The sequence below is a fragment of the Canis lupus genome, chromosome 16 (assembly GCF_011100685.1).
Source record: "Canis lupus familiaris isolate Mischka breed German Shepherd chromosome 16, alternate assembly UU_Cfam_GSD_1.0, whole genome shotgun sequence".
NCBI classification, from domain to species: domain Eukaryota; kingdom Metazoa; phylum Chordata; class Mammalia; order Carnivora; family Canidae; genus Canis; species Canis lupus.
In genome coordinates this window covers 8,842,445-8,848,078 of record NC_049237.1, presented here as the reverse complement: position 1 = coordinate 8,848,078, position 5,634 = coordinate 8,842,445, and the positions used below count along the sequence as shown (strand labels likewise).

The 5,634-nt window shown below is 61.0% G+C and overlaps 1 long non-coding RNA gene across 1 annotated transcript; it reads left to right on the top strand.

Annotated features, from left to right (window-relative positions):
* Window positions 1–2,851: 2,851 nt before the first annotated feature.
* Window positions 2,852–4,912, top strand: LOC111090236. Its single transcript, XR_005371050.1, has 3 exons — window positions 2,852–3,541; window positions 3,628–3,851; window positions 4,126–4,912. It is a non-coding gene; the product is annotated as an uncharacterized LOC111090236 (long non-coding RNA).
* Window positions 4,913–5,634: the final 722 nt, after the last annotated feature.

Here is a 5,634-nt window from a genome sequence, read left to right as displayed (position 1 = left end):
CTCCCAGTTTCTTTTCTTCGGGCAGCAGCCCACCCTCGCGCCCCCCACCCCTGCACCACCGCCGCCTCTCCCCTCCAGCCTGGAAATAAGATCCTGCCGGATTCCGGCTCGCGGCCGCGCCGTGGGCAGCGGCGGGGGCGGCGGGGGACGGCGGGGGCGGCGGGAGGGGAGGGGAGGGAGGGGAGGGAGGGAGGGGAGGGAGGGGAGGGGAGGGGAGGGGAGGGGAGGGGAGGGGAGGGGAGGGGCGGGCGGGGGCCGGGGCCGGGGCCGCGGCCGGGGGCAGCCCGGGGAGGGGCGCCGGGGGGCTGCGGGCCGGGGGCTGCCCGGCGAGGGGCCGCGGGCAGAACAAAGCTGCGGGGGCCGCGGCGGCCGGCGGCGCTGGGCGAGCGGGGTCGGCGGCCCGGGCGCCCCTTACCTTCGTACACGGGGGCCATCGGGGCCGGGGTGTCCGCGATTCATGGCAACGGAGAAGGGAACGCGGCGCGCGAGCTCGGCCCCCCCAGCCTCAGTCGGAATCTGCCATCTTGAGCCTGTGTCTCCGCTCTCGGCGCAGCCGGGGCCGCCAGCGCCCGCATCACCGCCTCACTTGGCCGGCGCCGGGGGAGGGGGCCGGGCGCCGCCGCCGCCGCCGCCGCCGCCGCTGCCGCCGCCGCCGCCGCCGCCGCCGCCGCCGCGGTCGGGCCCTGCGCGGGGGCTCCGGGCGGCCGGGCGGGCGCAGCGGCCGAGGCCGAGGGGCCGGGCGGCCGCGGCCCCCGAGCGGGTCCGCGGGGGGGCGGGAGCCGGGGCGGGCAGCGCGCGGCCAGTGCCCGGCCGGAGCTCAGCTCAGCATGGCTGTGCGCGGGGGCTTCGGCAAAAGTTGCACGGGAGGCGGAGGAGGGGCGGGCGGAGCCGGGAGGAGGGGCGGGGGCGGGGGGCGGGGGCGGGGGCGGCGGGCCGAGCGCGAGCGAGCGAGCGAGCCGCGGAGCGCGGAGTCCGCGCGCAATCGAGCGCCGATGGCACGGATGCGAGGCGGGGAAGGCCGAGCGCAGGGCAGGCGCGGCGGGGGGGGCGGGGCCCGCGGGCGAGGTGCGCGCGGGGCCGTCCCGGCCGCGGACAGGGGCGCGGACAGAAGTTTGTGCGCGCGCGGGCGGGGCGGGGCGGGCGGGGCGCCGGGGCGGGGGGCGCGGCCGGCGGGCAGGGTCGGCCGCCTCGCCCGCAGCTAGGGGTGCGGTGAACCGAGGGGCGAGCGGGCGCTCGCCGCCTCCTCCGCCGAGCAGCTTCGGAGACCCCTTGAGGTCGGAGGTGCGGCGCCGCTGGGGGCCGGAGCCCTGCGGGAACCTGCGCTGCCGCCGCGCTCTCGCCGCGCAGCCCCGCCCGGGGCTCCAACCAGACGGCCTCCGGACTCTCCTTCCCCCGCCTCCCAGCCCGGAGCCCCCCCCCCCGGGTCCACCCCCCCTCGGGTTCACCCCCCCCCCCGGGCTCACCCCCCCCCCGGGCTCACCCCCCCCCCCCGGGCTCACCGCCCCCCGGGCTCACCCCCCCCCGGGTTCACCCCCCCCCTCGGGTTCACCCCCCATCCCCGGGCTCACCCCCCTCCGGGCTCACCCCCCCCCCCCGGGCTCACCCCCCCCCGGGTTCACCCCCCCTCGGGTTCACCTCCCACCCCGGGTCCACCCCCCCTCGGGTCCACCCCCCACCCCGGGCTCACCCCCCCCCCCGGGCTCACCCCCCCCCGGGCTCACCCCCCCCCCCGGGCTCACCCCCCCCCCGGGCTCACCGCCCCCCGGGCTCACCCCCCCCCGGGTTCACCCCCCCCTCGGGTTCACCCCCCATCCCCGGGCTCACCCCCCTCCAGGCTCACCCCCCCCCCCCGGGCTCACCCCCCCCCGGGTTCACCCCCCCTCGGGTTCACCTCCCACCCCGGGTCCACCCCCCCTCGGGTCCACCCCCCACCCCGGGCTCACCCCCCCCCCCCGGGCTCACCCCCACCCCGGGTTCACCCCACCCCGGGTCCACCCCCCCTCGGGTTCACCCCCCCCCCCGGGCTCACCCCCCCCCCGGGCTCACCCCCCCCGCACCCCCCGGGCTCACCCCCCCTCGGGTTCACCCCCCCCCGGGCTCACCCCCCCCCCGGGCTCACCCCCCCCCCGGGCTCACAACCCCCCGGGTCCACCCCCCCTCGGGTTCACCCCCCCCCCCCGGCTCACCCCCCCCATGCCCTGCCGTCGCCTCCACCGTAAGAAGACTCCAGTCCACCCCCAGGCAGTGGTTTCGAAGCCGCGGGTCGCGACACAGGAACTGAGCATAGAATTAGTTCAGTGGATGGGGACCACCTTAAAAAAAAAAAAAAAAGAAAGAAAGAAATGTCAGGGAATAGACAATATTAGGATCCATTGTCCTCAGCGAGGGTGACTATGGTTTCAGAATCCTTTTGTTTCAGTTATATATATATATATATATATACACACTGGACAACCGTACAGACCATGATGTAAATTGTATTTTCTACTGTGGGTCAAAGGTCAAAAAGAAAGTTTAGAATCTATACCTTGGGGGCGTAAAGTAACGGATCACTGTAGAACTTTCTTAAAACAAAGTCACGATTTTCTCACTACTTTATATCCTTCACAACCTCCATACCCCCGTGACGCTCCCCCCCCACTCCCCACAGCCCCCTAAAAAAAGACAAGCCCTTCTCGAAACACACCTGGTTTTGTTAGTGGCCCATAGTTCCCCGCCCCCCCCCTCCTGTGAGGGTGACCTTTGACTCTGCCATCTTCCTCACCCCTATATCCAGGGCTACTGCTTCCTACTCCGACTCCAGCCTAATGTTAATTCACATTTGCAGAATCCTAGACCACCCCTTGCTAAAAAGGGCCTCAGACGCCATCTGGGCCAAGCTTCCCTTTTAGAACTGAAAAAGTGAGGCCCATCGAAGCGAAGCCGATTGCCCAGTATTGCACACCATTAAATCTTAAGGTTGCATTTTTTTTCGTGTGTGTGGCTCCCACTTTGGGGTTCTTTGCTTCGCACCATTCAGTCTCCCCTTCCTTTCTATCTAACCTGCTGTCCTTAAGTGGACTCAGTCCAGTCAGCCCTAAGTACCATCACCGCCATAACACACAGTTCTGATGGTGCTAAGCTCCAAGGAGCCAGTGTCTGCTGAAGTACCTAGCTCCTTGGCTTTTTTTTTTTTTTTTTTTTTCTACTTGGCTTTTAATCAACGCAGGCAGGCCCTGAATTACCATTCCCAGTACATGAGTTCAGCAAGTCACTGCCTCTCCAGGGAGACTGGTTTACCCGTGGACTTCCGCCAGCCTTGCCCATCTGAGCCTTTGCTCAAGCAGCTACTTTACCACCAAGGGTGCCTTCTCTATCTTTTCTCTTTAACCAGATTTTCTACCTGGGCCCGACTTGGTTCCTCCACAAAACAGCCAGAGGCAGTGTGAGATTAAGCTAGACCTGGGTTGAGAGCCCAGCTCTTCCACTTCGTAGCTGTGTGAACTTAATCAAATTGCTTAACCTCTCTGAGCTTCAGTTTCTGCATCTGCATCACAGTGAGGTAGCAATGATTACGCTGTTCTTCCCTTGTACCTGTGTCTCTCATGACCTTTGCTGTACAGGTACTCTCTCTCTTCCCCTCTCCAGTGCCACCTACTAGAATTTGCTGCAGTGATGGAAATGTAACCATTTGTGGCTGTTGACCACATGAAACGCAACTAATGTGGCTGAGGAGCTGAATTTTTCATTTTCACAGCCACGTGTGGCTGGTGGCTACCATATTGGATGGTGCAACCCTAAGCTGCGTGGTCAACAAGGGCAGAAATCACGTTGATCTTGCTTGACATTACATCCCCGGCGATGAGTACGGGGTAGGTACTGCACAAATACCCATGGAGTGATGATAGCCACCACTTGTTGTATGCTCATTGTGTGCACCAAGCACAACACTAAGAACACGGTATGAGTTATTTTGTATGGGGCTCCCCACAGCCCCTGAGGTGGGATTAGATTGGAGATAGAGCTTGTACAGAGTATTGGCAGAGAGTAGAAGCTCAGTAAAAGGTGGTTGTTGTTACTATGAAAAACTCCATGTGACCTATGTAATTGATTGTTGTTTTTTGTTTTGTTTTGTTTTGTTTTTAGAGAGGAAGAGGGGGAGAGGCGGAGAGAGAGGGAAAAAGAGGATCCCAAGCAGGCTCCAAGCCCAGCACAGAGCCCAGTGAGGGGCTTGATCCTTGGCGCCTGAGATCATGACCTGAGCTGAAATCAAGAGCCTGATGCTTAACCGACTGACTCACCCAGGTCCCTAATCTAACTGGTTTTTATCTCTTCTTCCAGGCTTCCAGAACAGTGACTCTCACGCTGTGCTGTCATATGGTGTACCCCACCCTAGATGTCTGACTCCCCTCTCCTGTGGAGGTCGCCTGTCTCCACAACTGGGCTGGGAGCATCTTGGGGCAAAGTCCATGGCGTACTTGTTTGGATGTCCCTCATTCATATTTAGTAACTGCCTCTCACTTTGTCCCAGTTGTGTCAAGCTATGAGTGATTCTAGGCAGTAGTACTCCTTGGAATATCCCCTGTCTTCCCAAAATTCATATGTTGAAGTCCTAACCCCTGGTTCCTCACAATTTGACTGTATTTAGAGAGAGGGTCTTGAAAGAGGTAATGCAGTTAAAATGAGATCATTCGAGTAGGCCCTAATCCAATATGCAGACATGTGAGACACGGGGAGAAGGCAGCCATCAGGAAGCCGAGGGCAGAGGCCTTCAAAGAAACCAATTCCACTGACACTTCAATCTCAGACATCTATCCTCCAGGATTGCAAGAAAAATAAATTTTGGTTGTTAAAGGCACACGGTCCGTGGTACTTTGGTATGACAGCCCTAGGAAACTAAGATACCCTCACGGAAGGTGAATTAAAATGAAGAAAGGTCACTTGTGTCACCTGAAAACATCTTGAAGGTGGTCTCCTTTCCCATGTGCCCACCTTGGGCACGGAAAGTGAGTCCTATGAAAGGAAAACAAGATGGAGCCACCTTCTCTTCAGACCACTAGGACTAAACCGGTACCTATGTGATGCCCAACTGCAGCAAAGAACATTCGATTGAGCTAGCACACTTGGTGTCATGTAGGTGGGGAAGTGTTATTTAAATGAATTCAGATTGTTTTTTTCTCATGAATTGGCAGATTGATACGCCTATTTGTCTCCCTTCCGTCCTGTGACTACAGTCACGTGGAAGCAGGATATAAACCTAACTGTGAACTGCCACGGAAGGAGAGCATGAGAGCGGGAAGGGGACAGAATCTGAGACACAGGCCCAGGGAGCACCAGTACTTGAAGTAAGGGAAGAGGAAGAAGAACTCCCTGTTGGAGGAGAGGACAGGGAAGGAGAAGGACAACTTGAAGAGAATGGTACCTTGACATCGTAGGGCAGTGACCACTGCAAGGGGAGCTGTGGTCAGCAGTGCTGTGTGCTCATGAGAGGTCACATGAGATACAAGTGGGGAGGCATCCACTGGATTTAGCAACAAGGTGACTCTGGGGAGACTACTTATGGGGGAAATGTAGGGTTCTTAAATTTAGCCTGAAATAGAACGTGCAGGGTTTATGATAGGAGATGAGAGGATGAAGAGGGTTGAGAAGACTCCA